Genomic DNA, 22,147 nt, shown 5'->3' on the forward strand with positions numbered 1-22,147 from the left:
TGTACCAACTCCAATAGTTGTGTAGCTCTCCAAGCTTTACCTTTATCATACTTCTCCTTTGGATGCTTACCAAGAATGCACCCCTGGCAAACTCCATCAGAAAATCGAATAGAAGGCAACCCTGAAACCATTTCTTGTTGACTGAGTTGTTGCAAGTAACGGTAGTTCAAGTGGCCAAACCGTTGATGCCACAAACAACTCACCTCATCTGCATGAGTGAGTAAAACTGTCGAAGGAGAGTCAGGAACAAAGTGAGAAAACTGATATAATCTAGAATGATGATCTGCTTTTCCCACAGCAACAGTAGACCCATTATGCATTTCACTGATTACCACTGCATCTGGTGTGAACTCAACTCGCTTGCCAGAACCAGTGTGAGTGATCTGATAAACAGATAGGAGATTAGTTGATAAAGATGGAACACAAAGGACATCTTGAAATGTTCCTTCACCCACATCAACAGACCCTCTCCCATGCACTTCAACAGGAGTGTCATCACCCATTAGGATGGAAGGCATAGAACATGGCTCTAAAGATGTGAAATCATCTTCTGAAGAAGCCATGTGGTGTGAAGCACCTGAGTCAATTATCCAAGAATTTGGTTGTGAAGCAATAGCAACTAGGGCCTTACCCTTTCCTTTCCCCTTACTCTTATCTATGTCCTTAGAAGATCCTTCCGATGAACTTTGTTTGACTGAATCAGGAACCTTGATATTATTCTTTTCAAGAAGATTTGAAAGGTGATCAATTTGTTTCTTTAAACACTTATGTTCATCATGACCAGGCCTCTTACAATAAGAACACTTGACCTTCTCCTTCTTAGGTTGTTCACCTTTTGATAAAGAGGTCTCATTGTCTGCTTTTGAAGTAGCAGATTTCTGATCTTTCTTCTTCTCTCCTTGGTTCTTTTGTTTCTTATCTTGCTTACTAGACCCTTTATGTTCTTTTGTTCCTTGATTTACAACTAAGGCATGTGACTTAGAGGGCTTTATTGTACCCATTCGAACCAATTTGTCCTGCTCCCTAGTGAGTTCTGCAGCAAAATCATCTAAAGAAGGCATTTTGAATGTGGTACCTAGGGCACGTTTGGTAGCATAGAATGTAGAAACAAACACTGAATAGTTAGGACCAAGCTTAGAAAGAATACTCAAGATCAGTTGCTTATCATCTTTCTTAGTTCCACACTGTTCCAACTGCAATCTTATAGACTTTAGTTTAGTGAAGAAGTCTTGTATAGTATCAAAATTGGTTGGATTCAACCCTATGAGTTCATTCTCCAATTGATGACCTCTTAGTTCATCCTGCTTACCAAAGAGGTTTCCCAAAGTAGTCCATACTGCATTTGGTGTAGTAGCAGATTCAATGTGAAAAAGAAGGTCAGGAGAGACTGACATGCACAATGTACCAAAAGCTTCATCACATTTATTAAACCATTTAATTTTTTCTGCAACATCTTGAGGTTCAGTTTCAAGTCCCATAGTAACACGATGATATCCATGTCTTTTCAGATATATTATCATCTTAAATTTCCATTCAAAGTAATTATATGGTGTTAAAAGTGGAACTGTAGATGCATCCATGATAGCAGAAAAGAAGATTGCAAAGAGTCAAGAAGAGTGCAAGAAAGAAGACACAAGAGACACCCCCCCTTTTCACTAGTCTTTGAAATCAACCCCCCCAAATATTACAAGGTTGGCACTTTATAATTAGTGCATTTACAAGGCTTTTATCAGATTACAATGCTTTCTAAGGCTTTAATGGCCAAAATAGAAAGTTTAAATAAATTTAACACAAAATCTGAAAAAATTAGCCTTATAGCTGCTCAATGTATCTTAATACCTTTCCAACAACTATTCGTTTTTGTAAAATAGAGTTGTGAGAAGAAAGATATGATCTATAGAAGGGAAAAAAACATGCAGCTGATTCAACCTGCAATATCTAAAAAATAAGGGTAGAATATTTCAATAAGACCTGTAATTATGAAGAGTGCTCATTTCCAGCTTTCCGTCAAGTACTCTGATTTTTTTTTTTACTGTGTTCTCCAAACTCTGAATTTGGTGAAATAAAAGTCACTTATGATTTTCACAAGCCTTCTGGACACTCTGGAAATGCTAAAGAAGCCTCCAATATTACCAAAAATGCTGCAATCACCCAGATCTCAAAGAACACATATATAAAACCAGATTTAACTAGAAGCTTATTTTCCTTTAAACTGTTCTGATTCTCCAGATCACATGAAAATGCAGGAGAAGAGCATACTTGGTTTTTAAGAAAAATATTAGCTATCTAACAATCTCAAATCTCTCAAATAAATCAGAAAAGCAATGAGCTATACCAGACAACACGGCTCTGATACCATGTTAAATTCTGTGAGAAACAAGAATTGAGCCAGGATCTGATGTCGGTCATAGATCACATGCAACTCCAAGCAACAGATGATCGAAGATCAAAATAGCTGAATGAAGATAAATCTGATATGAGAGAAAAATAGAGATAAAGAAGAGAATTTAGAGAAGACTCTCACCGAGCTATCACTTCCCTTGTGAAGGTGAGAGTATATTGCTTATTATATAGAAAAATAATAGCATATACAACCAAGAGGTGCATTAACTCCCACCTCCATAAAAAGTGGGAGGTTTTACCTACTACCCCATAAAAGGTGGGAGGTTTTTACCTACTTGGTAAATGTCAAAATATGTGGCATAACCTCCTTACATGAAAACAAAAAAGGAGTTATAAGAGGTGGCACATAAGGCCAAAAGAGGGTGAGAAACCCAACTACCCCATAACCCACTTAGGTAATGACAAAATAGTGGTTATGAGAGGTGGCACAACAAGCCAAAAGAGGGTGTGTAACTCAACTACCCATGTGAGGTGGAGAGTTACACATGTAGCTAATGTATTCCGCCACGTGTCCTCATATTAACCACACCTAATAACCTAAGCAAGCTTAATAATATATGTGTAGGAAAAATAAATACCCCCTAACATAAGGAAAATTAAAAAAACCTACACTAACATAGACATCTCAAATTCCTTTTGCATATCATTAGCAAACTTCATACTCAAATCATCATCTCCTCCAAAAATAATGTCATCCACAAACATTTCAAAAATCAAAATGTTATCATTCTCAACCTTAAAGTATAGGTTAATGTCAGCAGTACCTTTACAAAATCCCAACTTCATCAAATACTTATCTAATCTAGAATACCAGGCTCTAGGGGATTGCTTTAGTCCATAAAGTGTTTTCTTCAATCTGCATACCATGTCTCCTTCATCTGATAATGAAAATCCTTCTGGTTGCTCAATGTAGACCTCCTCTTCTAGATCTCCATTTAAAAAAGCTAACTTGACATCCATCTGATAAACCTTGAAATTATTGTAAGCAACATATACAAGCAACAATATAACAAATTCAATTCTAGCTACAAGAGAAAAAGTTTCCTCATAATCAATACCTTCCATTTGCGAGCATCCTTTACTTACCAATCTTGCTTTGTTTCTCACCACTTCTTCGGCTTCATTCAATTTATTTCGGAACACCCATTTAGTACCAATCATATTCTTGTCTTTAGGTCTCAGAACAAGCTCCCAAGTGTTATTCTTCTCAATCTGATTCAACTCTTTCTCCATATTTTTTATCCAATTCTCATCCTTACATGTTTCAACAACATCTTTAGGCTCAATTTTGGAAATCGGGCATATCTCTTTAGCAACAAGTCTTCTCCTTGTCATCACACCTTTATTTGTATCACCAATAATCTGATTCTCAGAATGATTCGATTTCACATACCTCAGAGTCTTCTAATTATTTTAATTTTTAGGCTCTTGAACTTCTTCACCAGTAGCAGCAATATCCAGATTAACTATCTCAACAAGATCATTCTGCTTCAAGATCTCAATCTATGCAGGCTTAGAAACAATATCCTGATCATCAATCTCATATCCGCATGCTCTGATCTGCTTCCCATGACATTCATCAACCTTCACATTTTCACTTTCCACTATCTTCTTTAACCTCTTATTGTAACACCAGTAGGCCTTTCTCTTAGCAGAATATCCCAAGAAGATTTGTTCATCACACCTTCCATCAAACTTTCCTATATCCTCATCTCTTTTGATATAACATTTGCTTCCAAAAACTCTGAAATATCTAATTGTAGGAACATGACCAAACCATAGCTCATTAGGAGTCTTATCAGAATCACCTTTTATATGCACCCAGTTGAATGTGTAAACAACAATGCTAACATCTTCTTTCCAAAAGGTTTGCACAACATTTCCTTCAATCAACATCATTCTAGCAAAATCCAAAATTGTTCTTCCTTTCAACAACTCCATTCTGCCGAGGGGTTATAGGAGCAGATAACTATCTTCTAATTCCATTCCTCTCACAAAATGTATCAAATTCATCGGATCTGAATTATCCCCCTCTATTAGAGCTCAGACACTTCAGCTTCAACCCTGTCTTAGTCTCCACCTTTGCTTTGAATATCTTGAATTTCTCCAGTGCTTCTGATTTCTCCCTTAGAAAAGTCACCCACATCATTCTAGAGTAGTCATCAATCAACAACATGAAATACTTGTCACCCTGCATGCTTCTCACTCTTGTAGGACCACACAAGTCAGTATGCACAAGATCTAATAGTCCATTAGATGTATAAAACTTACTTTTAAATGATTTTCTTGTCTACTTTCCCAAATGACATTCTTTACATACTGGATTAGAGGGCTTTACAAGATTAGGAAAATCCCTAATAGCTTGAGTAGAACTTATACTTATCATGCAGTCAAAATTAACATGACACATCCTCCTATGCCACAACCAATTTTCATCTATATGTGCAATCAAACAACAATTCTCACTAACATTCAAGTGAAAGATATTGCCTTTAGTCTTAGTCCCCGTTGCAATCTCTATACCAGAGGCATTCAGAATCTTGCATTTACCATTGTTGAACTGCAAATCACATCCCTGGTCAACCATCTGTCCAACACTCAAAATATTATGCTTTAAACCTTCAACATATAAGACATCAACACTATTATTCTTACCACCAAAATATATAGAACCTCTACCATGAATCACACAAGCTTTATCATCTCCAAATATCACTACACTACCATCGTACCTTTCCATATAAACAAATTTATTTTTATCACCTGTCATATAATGTGAACAACCACTGTCAATTACCCATTAATCTTTCTCTCCAATCTTAGCAGCCAAAGCTTTCTCCTCAACAATGCATCTTGTAGAATTCGGTGGTACCAGATCATCTTCCTTGATAGAAATAAATACAAATTCATCACCTAAATTCCCATTGTCTGATTCCTCATCTATCACACCTTCATTAGCAGCATAATAACATCTCTTTTGATTTCTGTATTTCCAGTTAGGCTTATAGGGCTTGTCATACTTATCATGCTTTTCATATCTATCATGCTTATTAAATATATCATGTCTTTCATGCTTATCATACATAAACATTCTTTTAGGACACTTAGAAGCAAAATGTCCTATCTTCTTACAAGAGAAACATTTCAAAAGTAACTTTCTATCATACTTACCGGCTCCCTTAGGCAATCTCTGAGCAATAAGTGCTTCAAGCTTATCCAACTCTTTCTCCTGCTCTTCCATCTCTCTCATTTATCTTTCATATCTTGAAACCCTAGATGAAATCTCTCCCGGATCATACAACTTCTTCTCGGATACAGAGGCTTTAAATACAATCTCAATTTTACCATGTGAATCTCTAAATTTGCTGAACTCAAATACAACTAACTTACTGACCAACATATCTCTTTTCACAGTAGTCACACTCTGAATCTCATCAATAATAGCAACTTTAGCTTTGTAAGCATAAGGAAAAGATCTTAGTACCTTAACAACAATCTCATCTTCCTCAAGAGTTCTACCGACACATCTGATGTTCATAACAAGTTCATTCACTTTATCCATAAAGGATATTATATTCTCATCTTATCCCTTCTTCAATGTCTCATACTTTCCTTTCAAACTTTGCAACTTAGCAACTTTAACTTGTGCATCTCCTTCATACAAGACCTCTATCTTTTTCCATATCTCATGTGCAGTTTGAAGTCCCATCACATTAGTCATCTCCGAATTGGTCAAGGCACTCAACAACGCTTCCTTAGCTCTTATGTTATGTTCAACTTCCTTAATTTCATCAGCAGTAATTGGTCCATTCAAAGGAACATTGTAGACATTCCTTGTAATCTTCCAATAATCTTCTCCAAGATACTTCAAATGAACTTCCATTCGGTCCTTCCATATAGTATACTTATTTCCATCAAATCTAGGACTCTTCTTCTTGAACACATAGTTTTCCATCCCAAATCTCCTCAAGTGGTTAAGCTTCTACCAGAGGATCTATCTCTGATACCACTTGTTGGCAACATAAAGGGAAAACTAAGAGGGGAGGGGGGGTGTGAATTAGTTTTCACTAGATTAAACAAATTAAGCACTATCTCAGATCTTATCAACTACAACAAAAAGAAAGATAACAACAACAACAGAAACACACATAACACCAATATTTTGATGTGAAAAACCTGGTTAAGAAAAAAACCATGGTGGGAACCTACCCACAATAAGATGATACTCTACAGTAGTATGTGTAAATATTACAATGGGGAATGCACATACATTCAGGCATACTGCCTAGAGATCATTGCTCAAATTACAATGACCCAGAAGGCTCCAACCCTTAGGGAAGGTTCACTACCTTACAAATATATTCAGACTACATCCAGAAAAGATGAACTGCAAAAATAACATCTACTAATGCCCGATGACAGTTCCGGTTAAGCTCATATGTCTGCCCTTCACCAATCTCTCCTCAATACACCATATTGAAAGAATAATTTACTTGATTGCACATACACCACTCTTTGATAATGTAGACTCAACAACAACCACCCAATTACATGAATATTACACCCATTTATACAAATCATCAACCTTGACTACAAGGTCGGCCAAACCCTTAACACCTAATTACAAAATTACACCACAAATTACATAAATCAACCATCAAACCAATACAATATCATAATCAACATAGCATGGACCTAAATAAACTCCTCAAACACACATCACCACCAGAAATCTCGCCAATATCAACCGCAATAGGTTAAACCACTAGAAATACTGCATAACATGAAGAATATCACCAGACCCATAAGATCATCAAGAACATGCACAATGATCAATGCAAACTATTAGAACAAATAGGACATGATTATAAAATACCAACAAGCACGTTAGAATAATCCGCAATAGCTGCACCAACACCACTTAATCAAATCTTCATCTATCAACACACTAACATTCAAGAACACTTAATATCATCAACTCGGACAAGAAAGATAGCTTGCAGAGCATCAAATCATGAACCATATGAAATGAAGATACACAAGAACACCCCAAACACTCCCAAATTCACAACACAAGATATGATCATACCGAAGCACAATAGATCAAACACCAGAACACTGCAACATTGAAAACTAATCTTCATACCAGAATCCTCAAATTGATCAAATCATCACATAGAATCATGGAATCAATAAAGAATGAAGTATCTCTAGTTGATTCAACATAGAAAATAGATAAACCAACTAGATCAACTCACTGCAATCACTGGATCACCAAAACAATTCTTTGGAACACCAAAACACAGGAATATGTTGACATCAATGACAACAACATATCCTATCAACAACAATATCCAACAAATTCTTCCAAGAAAGATGGGAAAATGGGTTGCCATCTGTGTGTGACACAATAATAATCTACATATCTACCTTTTCCTTTTGCATTTTTTTTGTTTCTTTGACAACTCTACTATGAGTACTACTTGGTAGGCCCTTTCTACAAAATGTGCATTAAGCTAAATATATTTTATTTTTGATGGATAGGTGTAGAGTTGAAAATTGCATACCCTTTGGCAATTTCACGTATACTTTTATATCCTTTTTAGTGTCCATTCCCCTAGTATTTGTTTAGGTCCATATTAGTCCTTGCATTAGCCTTTTCCCTTTTCAAATGCTCAGAGTCATTTTTTAGCAACCACCTTTCTGCATTTTTATATTAAACACATATTTATCTCATCTCCTATCATTTTTTAAAATGATTTGTTTGGACACTAGTGTGTAGCATTGATGTTCATGTATTGTGCTAAAGTCTTGTGACATTTTTTACATTCAAAGGTCATTTCTAATTATTTTGCTACTTTTCATCTACCCAGGTCAGGTAGAAACAACTCAAAATATTCCAAAACATCTCAACACCTCTTTCTTTCCCTCTTCTTATTTTTAAATCCATATTTTCACTACAATAAATAGCTCTTGAATCCTATCACAAATGCTATTGGTTCTCTCTTAAAATCTCTTAGCTTTCAAAACTCTCTCTCTCACCGACTCTCTCTCCCCCTCCCCCTCTCTCTTTGTCTAGCTTGCACAACTCTTTATAGCTTGATACGATAGTCTTAGTCTCTCATATTGGTCTTTGCAACTCTCTTGGCTTCCTCAAGCCTCTTTAGTAATATCTTTCTATTTGTCTTACGTCTTTGAGAACTCTAGGATTTATCACATACCTAGTGTATTAAATCATTTATCATTCTATCTATTTAAATATTTTGATCAATCTATCTATCTGGCTATTATGGAGGTGGAAACATCAAAACAAGGACTTGACTAAGATCCCTAAAAAACCCTAAACAATTTTCCTCTTTTTTTGTGTGTAGGTTCATGGAGATATTCAAACACGTGAAGGTTTGATTGTATCTATTTATCTAATTTCTATTCATGTCTCTTATCTAGTATCTATTGTTACATTTTTAACTTCTTTGTTTCATAGGTTAACCAAAGTATAGAGTTGGGTCTTTGCTAATTTATGAGTACTTGTTGTTGTGGTCCATATGAGACTACAACATACCATGCAAACATACATTGCATTGTTGACCTTGGCTGAGACACTTATATTTTGGTCAAAGACTCTGCGTCATTTGTACTTTCCATTTTCATATTTAGGAACTTCATTCTATTTGTCTATAATTAGATATATTCACTAGTTCAACAAATTGGAGATATTTGAATGTATGTAGTGAAATTGGTTCTCAAAGGAATATATTTTTTCTTTTGCAGAGTCACATTTCCTCCATACAACATGCATAAAATAATGATGTATTTAGACGTTTCTTTTGTGTACTCATTTTTAAATATTCTTTAGAAAAATTCTCTTTGACATGGATTTATTTTGAGTTTCTTAAATAAATACATCGTATAGTTCTATGGCATACAATTTTAATTTGCAATCTTATTTTTATCTTTTTTAATACCATTATTTTTCCCAATCCCACTATAATATGGTATGTCCCTTCAACTTTGTGCTAATGTAGGTTCCTCTTTGATGGTTTTACACTCAAATTCAAAATACATTTTAATTTTTATGATATAAGTTATAAACTCTTTTGGATTCAAGATCCCTGAATAGGTTGGGAGTTCCAAATTCTAATACGATTCTTGTAAACATATCTTTCATGGTGCCTCCTCAAAGTTGAGTTCCAATAGTCCAACTATATAACTTCTTTCTCTTGTCCTTGATAACGTATTTCATAATAGTCACTCTTCTTCTCTAAATAATCTATAATTAATATTTTTCTAAAAGTTGTTTAACATGTGAGAAAGTTTTGCCACAAATGGTGCTCTCCCATCTATATTATTTCCTACTCTTATTATTTTGTGGGTCATAGCTCCACTGGTCAACTTGAAATGTGACACATGCACAGATACACTTTGTTACAGATATCATCAAACTCACTCATGGGACTTGGCTATCAATTGAAACCATTTCATGCAATTTATGTAAGTGGGTCAAATGAACAATCAATTAAATATTTCCTAGAATTACATAAAAAAGAAAAATAAGATAGGAAGATCAATAAATAATTAACAAAACATGCGGAATATATTATTGAAGAAATGCACATCCTATTGGCCACTACAAAATTGATGACATCCAACCAAACTATGATACTCAACACAATGATTACAATCATTCTACTTGGAGAGACTCTCAATGGTACAATATATCCCCTTTATACAAGTGTATCCATGCTTAGGAACCACTTTATTCTCACCCTTATCTTCATCTTTCCTCGTATGTATGCTTCATCTCTTCTACAACCATTACAACTAGTTGTGAGTGACTCAATTTTCTAATGATGTGTATAAATATAATGGAAGTGTTAAACTTGCACAATATTCACAATCTAGTATAACTACAACTTCAAAAAGTGTGATGTATAATAGTCAATCCATAGATGAGATAATGAAAAGTTAACTATTTACACCACCTAATTCTAATGAAATTTTCATGAAACCTAATGCTTCAAATTTCATTATTTCCTATTTTTATTAGATGTCATTATAACACTATTAAAAGTTGGTAGAGCCTAGCATATATAAAGAATTTGACTCAAATTTTTCTAATTATAGTTAAATAGTGGCTCCTTCACAAGTTCAATAGCTAACAAGAAGACTTGATCCCTCTTGGCTTCCCTAAGCCTGTGCAATAATGCATGACACCTTGTAATATTCTCTACTATTGTAGTTTCATAAGGGTTATTTATACTATTACTTATGCAAAAGTATACTTTATCTTGTGTTCATATGTGTGACACCAAATGTACATATCTAATAGTTTTCATCATAAAGTTGTAAAAATGAATTAGGCTTTCAACCACAAACATGCAAAACTAAAAACACTAAATGCATAACTTTCAAACCAAAACATTGTTGGCCATTTGGTGGAATTGATTATGTGTTGCATTGATGTTTTGTCATTGATGCCAACACTAGCTGTTTGGATGCTTTACCGACACCCTTATGGTCTCGGTAGGTTGAGTGGTTTCTGGTTAACTTGGATCGGACGTGATCTGGTAGGCTCTGGTATAGTTTGGTGATGGAATTGGCTTGTTCATGATACTCATGCTCATATTTGGCCAGTTGGTTTTGGTCTACTAATCAGATGATATCCTGCTTGCCTAGAAGCTTGGTTTCTGGTTTCGACGAGGGTTTCACTGGCAGAGCTTTTGGTGGAGATATTTGATGAATTGCATAAGTGGTGTTGGTGCAGCCTCTGGTGAAGTTTCAAGATGTTGTTGGTGATCATGTTTGAGACTTGGTGGATGAAGATCATTGCTAAAGCGTATGGACCTATACTTGGTCCCGGTTGATCTGGGTTATGGACTGACTTTAATGTAATGTGTGGATAGGACCTATTGATGTGTTTCTAGGATGTCTTATGTGTTGGATATTATTTGTTTGGTAAGGCCGACATTGTTTGTAATTTTATAATTGGTATATTGTCTGATGGCCGACCTAATTGTTTATAGTCGAGGGTTTGTATATATAGATGTAAGATCTCATTGCAGATTATCATGGTTATTGTTAGAGGTCATGGTCAAGGAATATAATGTGCGAATAATGTAATATCATTCAGGAAGAGGAGTTCATCGATCATTGGAGATTGAATTGGGTTTGTGTAAGAGGATTTAGTCCTCCGATATTGAGCTTAACCGGAACTGTACTCAGGCATAGGAGATGCTATCTTTTGCAGTTCAACACTTCTCTGGCTTGTAGTTTGGATTTCTATGTAGTTAGTGAGGCTCCTTTTGTGATGAGCAGTGCGCTCTAGGTTGTTGGCCTTCCTGCAAGCGTCAACCCCTCAACTATAATTCACATACTTACTGTAGAAGTATTATTTGACTGTGGGTAGGCTTCCCACCATGGTTTTTCCCCTTACCGGGTTTTCCACGTACAAATCTTGGTGTCACGTGGATGGTATTTATTCTGTAATTATTGTTTATGCTTAATTGGTTTATCTTCTATTCCGGTATTAATGTTTTGGAATCTGGTATTAAAGTTTAAATTGCTAATGGTTCCGGTAATCTGTGACAAATGATTCACCCCCCTTTTCAGTTGTCTTTTGGTTATTTGAACTGTCTAACAATTGGTATCAAAGATTGGTCCTCTCTATAGAAAGCTTAACCGCTTGAGGAAGATCCTATGGTGACTAACAATTCAAGTTCATCCAATTCTTCTGGAGCTATCTTTCGAAGGGATATTCTGAGGCTTGATGGAATAAACTACATAGTATGGAAGATTCGATGGAGACTCATCTAAGATATCTTGGCAAGGAGATTTGGGAGATCACATAGAATGGTGTCACACCCTATAATATGGGATCTGGAAATCCTCCTCCGACAAACCTAGACAAGGAGTGTGAGAATGATTGTAGAGAAAGAGGAGCCATCTTGTGTGCCCTTTCTGATCAACAAACAATGGGATTAACCAACAAATCATCTAGAAAGGCTATATGGGATAAGTTGGAGAGTCTTAATGAATGTGACCCTACAGTAAAGATTGCTAAACTTGATGGTTACCAGGTGAGATATGAAAACTTGAAGATGGAAGAAGATGAAAAGATTACTGCATTCATGGAAAGGGTAAATGAGATTGTTATGGGAATTCAATTTTGTGGTGGAAATCTGAGCGAAGATGAAATTGTTTCTAAAGTCTTGAGAGCCCTACCACCAACTTACAAAATGGCTATTGCTATTAATGAGTTGAGAACAATGGCCAATACATCTGTCAACAAAGATAATTTGGTTGGGAAACTATCTTCTTTTGAGCTTGAAGAAAATGGACCTTCTGGAGTTGTGAAGTCTGAACCTGCTTTTCATGCATCTACATCTACAACCGGCAAGCAAGACTGGAAAGATTTGTATGCAAAGGAATTGGAAGATATGAAGAGAGTAAATGATGAGTTTGAGCAACTTGAAGCACTATTTGCTAGAAGAGTACTGAAAGGACCGATAGGAAGTAAGTATGAAGGAAAAGCACCTTTTAAATATTTTGCATGTAATAAGATTGGTCATTTTGCATCTAGATACATCCTAAAAGGAATTCAAGATTCAAAGAAAGAGTTAGAAGATCATTTAAGCCTAACCCTGGATATCAGAACAAGTATAAATACAAGAAAAATAGAGACAAATCATGCTACATAGTGGATGAGGAAGGCATTACTGATTCTGATGATGAACCGATAGAAGACTCTGCTAGTGGATTCAGCAATGGGAAGGAATGGGTATTCCTGGCTATCAAGGAAGATTATCCGACACTGGAAGAGAATGTATCTAAAGAGAAGGCACTTGCTGCTAAAATTGAAGACAAGGATGAATGGGTAATTGACAGTGGTTACTCACATCATATGACTGGAGATAAAGGGAAGTTTTTGTATTTGCAAGAATTTGATGGTGGTCTAGTTAGATTTGGAGATGACAAAGCATGTATGATCAAAGGAAAAGGAACTATGTCATTAGATGGTAAGAACAATACTGATAATGTTTATTATGTTGAAGGTCTAAGACATAATCTTTTGAGTGTAGGACAATTGGTAGATAAGGGATTTCAATTACAGTTCAAGGATGGAAAATGCAAAATCATTAACAGATTTGGCTTGGAGATTGCAACCGGTACACAGACACAAGGTAATATATTTCATTTGAACTCCGGTGAGAAGACATGTTTGATTGTACAGATTGATGAGAGTTGGATATGGCATAAAAGGTTGTGTCATGTGAATTTTGATTGCATTGTGAAAATCAATTCAACTAAGGCAGTTAGGGATATACCTAAGATTATGAAGCTATATAATCCGGTATGTAAAGAATGTCAAATGGGTAAACGGGTCAGAACCTCTTTTAGGAGTATACAAGATAAATCAAATGATGTTCTTGATCTTATTCATACTGATTTGTGTGGCCCTGCTAGAGTTAAAAGTTTTCAAGGTGATAGATATTTCATGCTAATCATTGATGATTATTCTAGAATGACGTGGGTTACTTTTCTGAAAGAAAAATCCAAAGCATTTGAAAAGTTTAAAATGTTTAAGGCTAAAGTGGAAACTGAGACATGATTGAAGATTAAGTGTTTGAGATCAGATCATGTTGGAAAATTCACATCCGACGAGTGTAATAACTTTTGTGACAAGCATGGTATAAGAAGACAATTTTCTGCTCGCCGGACACCTCAACAGAATGGAGTTGTGGAAAGGAAGAACAAAACTATCTTGCATGCTACTAGAACAATTATGATGGAAGCTAGTCTACCTCATATCTACTGGAGAGAAGCAATGAGTACAACAGTTTACACATTCAATAGAGTACATATCAAAGGAGAAACCAGTAAGACACCTTATGAATTATGGTTTGGCAATACACCTACAGTTAAGTATTTCAAAAATTTTGGTAGTAAATGTTATATCAAGAGAGATGATGTCATTGGGAAATTTGATCCTTGATGTGATGAAGGTATATTTCTTGGTTATTCTAATGAAAGCAAAGCATATAGATGTTATAACAAGAGATTGCAAAGAATTGTGGATAGTGCTAATGTCAAAGTGGATGAGTTGAACAAAAGTCAAATCAGAGTTTATGAGAAGGAATCAACAACGGAAATGATTATATCTAAACCGGTAGCACCTTTACTGGAACAGAGAGTTGAACGAGTTGCTTCGGCAGTATCAGAGAATTCTACAGTAACTGAAGAACAGGGAAGAGGAACAAAAAGTCAGAAGACTCCTAGGTATGTGAGATTGAATCATTCAAAAGATCAGATCATTGGGGATAAGAGCAATGGAGTGATGACAAGAAGAAGACTGGAAACTAATGAGGTATGTTTAATTTCACAAGTTGAACTGGTATCACTAATTGAGGCATGTAAATATGAACATTGGTTGAAAGCTATGGAAGAAGAATTAGATCAGATTGAGAAAAAACACACATGGACTTTGGTTCCCTGAGCTAAAAATAAAAATGTTATTGAAACTAAATGGGTTTTTAGGAATAAATTGAATGAGGATGGTCAAGTTATAAGGAATAAGGCTAGATTGGTTTGTAAAGGATATTCTCAGAAGGAAGCAACTGATTATAGAGAGACTGTTGCACTTGTAGCTAGGATTGAAGCTATAAGATTATTTCTTGCCTATGCTGCTTATAAAAACTACAAGGTTTATCAGATGGATGTTAAATGTGCATTTTTGAATGGGGATCTTGATGAGAAAGTTTATATTGAGAAACCTAATGGTTTTTCACTATCAGATGATACATATATGGTTTGCAGGTTAAGGAAAACTTTATATGGATTAAAACAAGCACCTAGAGCTTGGTATGCAAGGTTGGATAAATATCTTTTGAAGCTTGGTTTTACTAAGGGCACTGCTGACAGTAATTTATATTATAAGATCGTTGATGATGATATACTAATTATTGAAGTATTTGTTGATGACATTATTTTTGGAGGTGAAGATAAGTTATGCATATAATTTTCTAAGAATATGGAGAAATAATTTGAGATGTCTATAATTGGTAAGATGAAATTTTTATTAGGTTTGCCGATTACTCAGACCGACAAATGTATTTTCATCTGTCAAACTAAATATGCTAAGGAATTGTTGAAGAAATTTGGTATGGGAGATTCTAAACCGGTAAGTACTCATATGGTTACAAGTGAGAAATTGACAAGAAAAAAATGTTTCTACATCGGTAAATCCTACAAGATACAAATCTATGATTGGAGGTCTGTTTTATTTGACTCAGACTAAGCCTGACATTATGAATGTTGTTTTTATTGTTTCAAGATTTCAGAGTGATCCTAGAGAAAGTCATGGGATGGCGGTGAAAAGGATTTTTAGATACTTGCAAGGTACATCAGAATATGGCTTGTGGTACCCTAAGGATGATAACTTTACTTTATGTGCATATACAGATGTTGATTGGGCTAGAGATGTTGATGACCAGAAAGTACTTCCGGTGGAGCTTTTTCTTGGAAAGAAATTGGTTTCATTGATAAGCAAGAAACAATCATGTACTTATTTATCTACTGCTGAAGCTAAGTATGTTTCTGCTGCTACTAACTGTACACAAGTTTTATGGATGAAGCAAATATTGAAGGATATAAAGGTGGATTGTGATGCACCGATAGTTATTCACTGTGTTAACTCTGTTTCTATTGATGTATCAAAGAATCCAATATTTCATTCTAAAACAAAGCACATATCTATGAAGTATAACTTTTTGAAGGAGAAGGTGGAAGCAAATGAAGTTAGACTGGTTCATGTGAACACTAAAGAGCAGATTGCAAATATTTTCACTAAAACTTTGCCCAAGGAATCATTTGAGTACCTGAGAGATAGATTGGGAGTTTCTGCCCCTTTGACAGAGACTTGATTGATGCGGTTTGGCATCAGTACGGTATGTACTATCAGAGATACTATTCATTCCAGCACTAATGTGGGATGCTACTGCTCAGGGGGAGTAGTCAGCTTTGTGATTTAGTGGTTTATGTTTTTTCTTTGATATTTTTGTCAGAACTCTAGCATTGATGTGAATAAGAAGAAGAAATTCAAATCTTTACAGAGATATTAATCATAGGGGGAGATATTGATATTCAGAGCTGCATGCAGGATATTGTTAGCTGTCTTCCATTGGGGGAGACTTGTTTGGCATTTCTTGGTACTTAGATGTTTTTCACATCTAGTGTTGCCATCAATGCCAAAGGGGGAGATTGTTGGCCATTTGGTGGAATTGATTATGTGTTTCACTGATGTTTTGTCATTGATGCCAACACTAGCTGTTTGGATGCTTTACCGATACCCTTCTGGTCCTGGTAGGTTGAGTGGATTTTGGTTAACTTGGATTCGGCATGATCCAATAGGCTCTGATATAGTCTGGTGATGGAATTAGCTTGTTCATGATACTCATGCTCATATTTGGCCAGTTGGTTTTGGTCTGGTAATCGAATGATATCCTGCTTGCCTAGAATCTTGGTTTCTATTTTCAACGAGGGTTTCACTAGCAGAGCTTTTGGTGGAGATATTTTATGAATTGCATAAGTGGTGTTGGTATAGCCTTTGGTGAAGTTTCAGGATGTTGTTGGTGATCATGTTCGAGACTTGGCGGATGAAGATCATTGCTGAAGTGTATGGACCTATACTTAGTCCCAGTTGATCTAGGTTATGGATCGACTTTAATGTAACGAGTGGATAGGACCTATTGATGTGTTTTCATGATGTCTTATGTGTTGGCTATTATTTGTTTGTCCTAAGACTGACACAGTTTATAATTAAGTAATTGGTTTATTGTTTGATGGCTGACCTGATTGTTTATGGTCGAGGGTTTGTATTTATAGATGTGTTAGTGAATAGATTTGTCCTTCAAAAATGAATATGCAAATTAACTCCTGATGCCTAGAACGAAGGAAAAAAAGAACTAACAGTTGGATCGATTATCATGGGATTGATAATCTTCCTCTAAAATTAATAGGGTACAGCTCCCTAGTCAGATGTTCAATAAATTAATTGGTTTTAAACCAGACATTTGCTTTTAACCGGAAAGCAAATAAAGGCACTAACACCTACTCATAACCATGAAGTAAATGTGAAGAGGACTGAATACTAAATAAAGTGAATGCAGGAAAAAGAAAACACAGTTCATATTCCCAACACCCATAGAAAATAACTAAAGAGGTAGGAGCACATATCCTTCCCAAGAGGTAACTCAATCTGAAAATAAAATTTCAGAATTAATCACATCTACAGCTTGTCATGACAAGAATGGTACTAAAAAATAATATTAATGAGACAAAGCTCAATAAAATCTGAAGACAACAATAAAGAATTCGAAGACTCCTGAATGCCTTCTCCATTCCTTCAATATCAAAATGAGTTCCAAGACTCAAGTTTTGTACATTACAATTGTAGGCAAAGAAAACATGCCCCCTGCTATGATTAAAATCTCAGAAATTATTGCCCTTTTCTGTAGCACACAAAATGCTAGAAAAAGAACCCTGCTTTTCCCTTTCTTTTGCATATTTATCCTTCTTTTCCTCTCGGTGAGACACTTTCAGTTCCAAAAATTGAATCTTGACATATCATATGCTGACAGCTGGATATAAACAACTGTCTTCATTCTTTCAACACTTTCTTGGATTCAATGTAATCTTTAATCATAATGTTTTAATCTGAAAATATTATAACTTAAAATACATAAGCTTTATGAATTAATTATGGGCTCCATCGTTGCAAATACAAGTTGTGCCTTGTTAATATTTGAAGACAAGAAACTCGGTTGCTGTTGGTCACCTTGGACAGACCTGCATTCAGTCAACCATATCTTTTGAAGGAGACATAATTCGGTTAATCACTCTAGTGGAAATGTGCACAACTTGTCTATGCACAACATATCCAAACATGGGAAAATTCCAACGGTGGAATGAAAAGATATTCCCCCCACAACATGATGGTTTTTCTGTCACAAAAATCAGAAAATGTTCTTTGTTGTAGACTTGTATTATGTTAAGTGTATCTTGCAGACCAGATTGAATTTCCACAATTCCTTTGGTGAGAAATTATAAAAGTAGGTTTCATAAAACATATCCAAAATCCAGCTTGATCGAATGATTGAAGTGAGGGATATACCCCCTGCATAGAGACTAATTTTGCTATCTCAGAAAATTTGTATTTACAGGCTGCATTGAAATTTATAAACATTCTTCGTGCTAACTCTTTCACAATCCTCTATGAAAAATAATCAATTGCTGCCTAAGTAAATGGTGAATCAATATTCCTCTTCCAAAATTTTGTTGGTTGACCAAATTTGTCCACTGATTGCTTTACCTCTCCATTTTGGTTGTGCGTTGAACCTTTGAACTTCATTGAACATGTTGAACATCCCTGAACTGTTTGAACTAAGTTCAAATGGTTCACAACCCAAAAAAAGAGGATATGAAACATCACCCGCGACCGTGAAGTAGAACTGCTGCAAAAAACTTGGGTGAGCGTTAGTCTGAAAATCTCTTAGACACCACTTAGAACCTAAGAAACCTAAATGAACACTATGAACTCTATTCAAAATGGTTCAAAGGGTTCATGAGGTTCAACAAACCATTGAAACTTAACAATAATGATCTAGAAATGATTTACAAGTGGATTAGGGATTGAACCAACAAATTTTAAACAAGACAAGGACTCAACTAAAAATTTTGCAAGGCGACTCACTCTTGTTATGAGGGATGAATGACAAGATAACAAGATGTAAGATTTCATTGTAGATTATCATGGTTATTGTTAGAGATCATGGTCAAGGAATATAATGTGCGAATAATGTAATATCAATCAAGCAGAGGAGTTGGTTGATCATTGGAGATCGAATTGGGTTTGTGTAAGAGGACTTAGTCCTCTGATATTGAGCTTAACCGAAACTGTACTCAGGCATGGGAGATGTTATCTTTTGCAGTTCAACACTTCTTCGGATTGTAGTATGGATTTATATGTAGTCAGTGAGGCTCCTTTTGTGATGAGTAGTGCGCTCTAGGCTGTTGGTCTTACTGAAAGTGCAGGTCCCTCAATTGTAATTCACATACTTACTACATAAGTATTATCTGACTATGGATAGGCTTCCCACCGTGGTTTTTCCCCTTACTGGGTTTTCCACGTACAAATCTTGGTGTCATGTGGATGGTATTTATTCTATGATTATTGTTTATGCTTAATTGGTTTATCTGCTATTCCGGTATTAATGTTTTGGGATCTGGTATTAAAGTTTAAATTGCTAATGGTTTCGGTAATCTATGACAACTGATTCACCCCCCCTCTGAGTTGTCTTTCGGTTATTTGAATTGTCTAACAAACATAAATAGTTTACTTTATGTAGTGTCGTATATCCTCAATACAATTTCATGCTCACTTGGGCCTCACTTTAGCATTTTTTCCTTCTACGCCCAGATTATGCTTGATTCTACTGATACCAATGCTAAAATTGTGATCTCTATTCTTTTCTTTGACTCCTAGACCTTGTCTTAGCCTAGGTGGACTAGACTAGGGCACCTACCACCCTAGTCTAAGCCAAAAGGGCCCATTTTTTAATCTTATAATGGTCAGAAAAAGTTTAGGAGGAAATGATTTTTGATTTTGGCCTTCTTCATAATTTTCAACACGGTTCATGATGTTAGGTATAAAAACAAGTCGTATTCCCTCATTTGAAACACCTCTTATCAAAGAATTCACTCCATATAAAGAAATTCATGTGAGAAAATAATCAAGCATTATCAGAGTAGTGAAGGATAGGTCAAGTACTCATATTTTCAAGCATTCAAGATGACATGCATGATCAAGTTTGTATGAAGACATGTCTGAGTTCTACATGTTGGAAATAACAATGGAGGAAAACTGAGGGGGGGGGGTGAATTCACTTTTCACCGGATTAAATAATTTAAGCTCAATCTCATATTTGATCAATTGTAGCAAAAAGAAAGATTACAACAATAATAGAAACATACATAACACCAATATTTTTGACGTGGAAAACCTGTACAAGGAAAAAAACACGATGGGAACCTACCCACAATGAGATGATACTCTACAGTAGTATGTGTAAATATTACAATGGCGAATTCAAATGCATTCAGGCACACTGCCTAGAGCTCACTACTCAAAATAAAATGACCCAAAAGGTTACAACCCTCAGGGAAGGTTCACTACCTTACAAAGATATTCAGACTACAATCCGGATTACATGAACTGTAAAGATAAAATCTGCTAATGCTTGATGACAATTCTGGTTAAGCTCACATGTCTGCCTGTAACACTCTCTGCTCAATACACCACACAAAAAGATGAATTCGATTATTAGCACATACACCAGTCTCTGATAATGCAGACTCAACACTGACACCACAATTACATGAATATAACACCTATTTATATAGATCATCAACCTTGACTGCAAGGTCGGCCAAACCCTCAACACCTAATTACAAAATTACACCACATGATACAAAAATAAACCACCTTACCAATACAATGTCATAGAAAAAATAGCATGGTCGACCCAAATCAACTCCTCGAACACGCAACACCACTAGGAATCTCGCCAAGATCAATAGCAACATGTTACACCACCAAAAATATCACCGGACCCATAAGATCATCAAGAACATGCATAATGATCAATGCAAACTGTCAAAACAAATAGGAAATGATTAGGAAACACCAACAAGCACATTAGAATCATCCACAATATCTGTGCCAACACCACTTAATTAAATCTTCATTGATCAACACGCTAACACTCAAGAACACTTATCAACAACAACTTGGACAAGAAAGATACATTGCAGAGCATTAAATCATGAACCATCTGAAATGAAGATATACATGAACATCCCAAACACTCTCCCAAATCCGCAACACAAGATACGATCATACTGGAGCACAATAGATAAAACACCAGAACACTACAACACTGAACATTGAAAACCAATCTCCATACCAGAATCCACAACTCGGTCAGATCACCACAGAACATCATGGAATCAATAAAGAATGAAGTATCTCTAGTTGATTTAGCATAGAAAATAGATAAACCAACTAGATCAACTCATTGGAAATACCAGATCACCAAACAACTTTCTACAACATCAAAACACATGAATATGTTGACATCAATGACAACAATATACCCTAGCAGCAACAATATTCAACAATCTCTCCCTTTGGCAAATATGGCAACTTATGAATGTGAAAAACAATAAATGCAAAGGAATAAATCAACACCAACAAAATCCAACAAAATCCCCCTAAGATCATGCATACAAAGCTCCAAGGATAAGGTAATTTTTCACACGCTTCTCTCCCCCTTTGACATCAATGCCAAAGACATAAACAGATCAAACTTCTCTCCCCATTACAAGATAATCACTCACCCTTAGGATAAACTCACAAATCTGAACAACACTTTGAATACCCCGACTAAGTAGCAACACCAACTCATCAACTCAGATAAGAAGATAAGACTGTGCAATCCACCGGATAGATGCATCTCCATGCACCTAGTTCTCATAAGGAGGGGCAAAGACCCCTAACTTGTCTCTCAGATAGACAAATGTATCTGCATGCAAAGGCTTAGTAAAAATATCTTCAATCTAATCCTTCATAGATACATACTCCAATTTGACTTCTCAATCACTGACCTTCTCCCTCAAAAAATGATACTTA

This window comes from Cryptomeria japonica, chromosome 11 (genome assembly GCF_030272615.1).
Source record: "Cryptomeria japonica chromosome 11, Sugi_1.0, whole genome shotgun sequence".
NCBI classification, from domain to species: domain Eukaryota; kingdom Viridiplantae; phylum Streptophyta; class Pinopsida; order Cupressales; family Cupressaceae; genus Cryptomeria; species Cryptomeria japonica.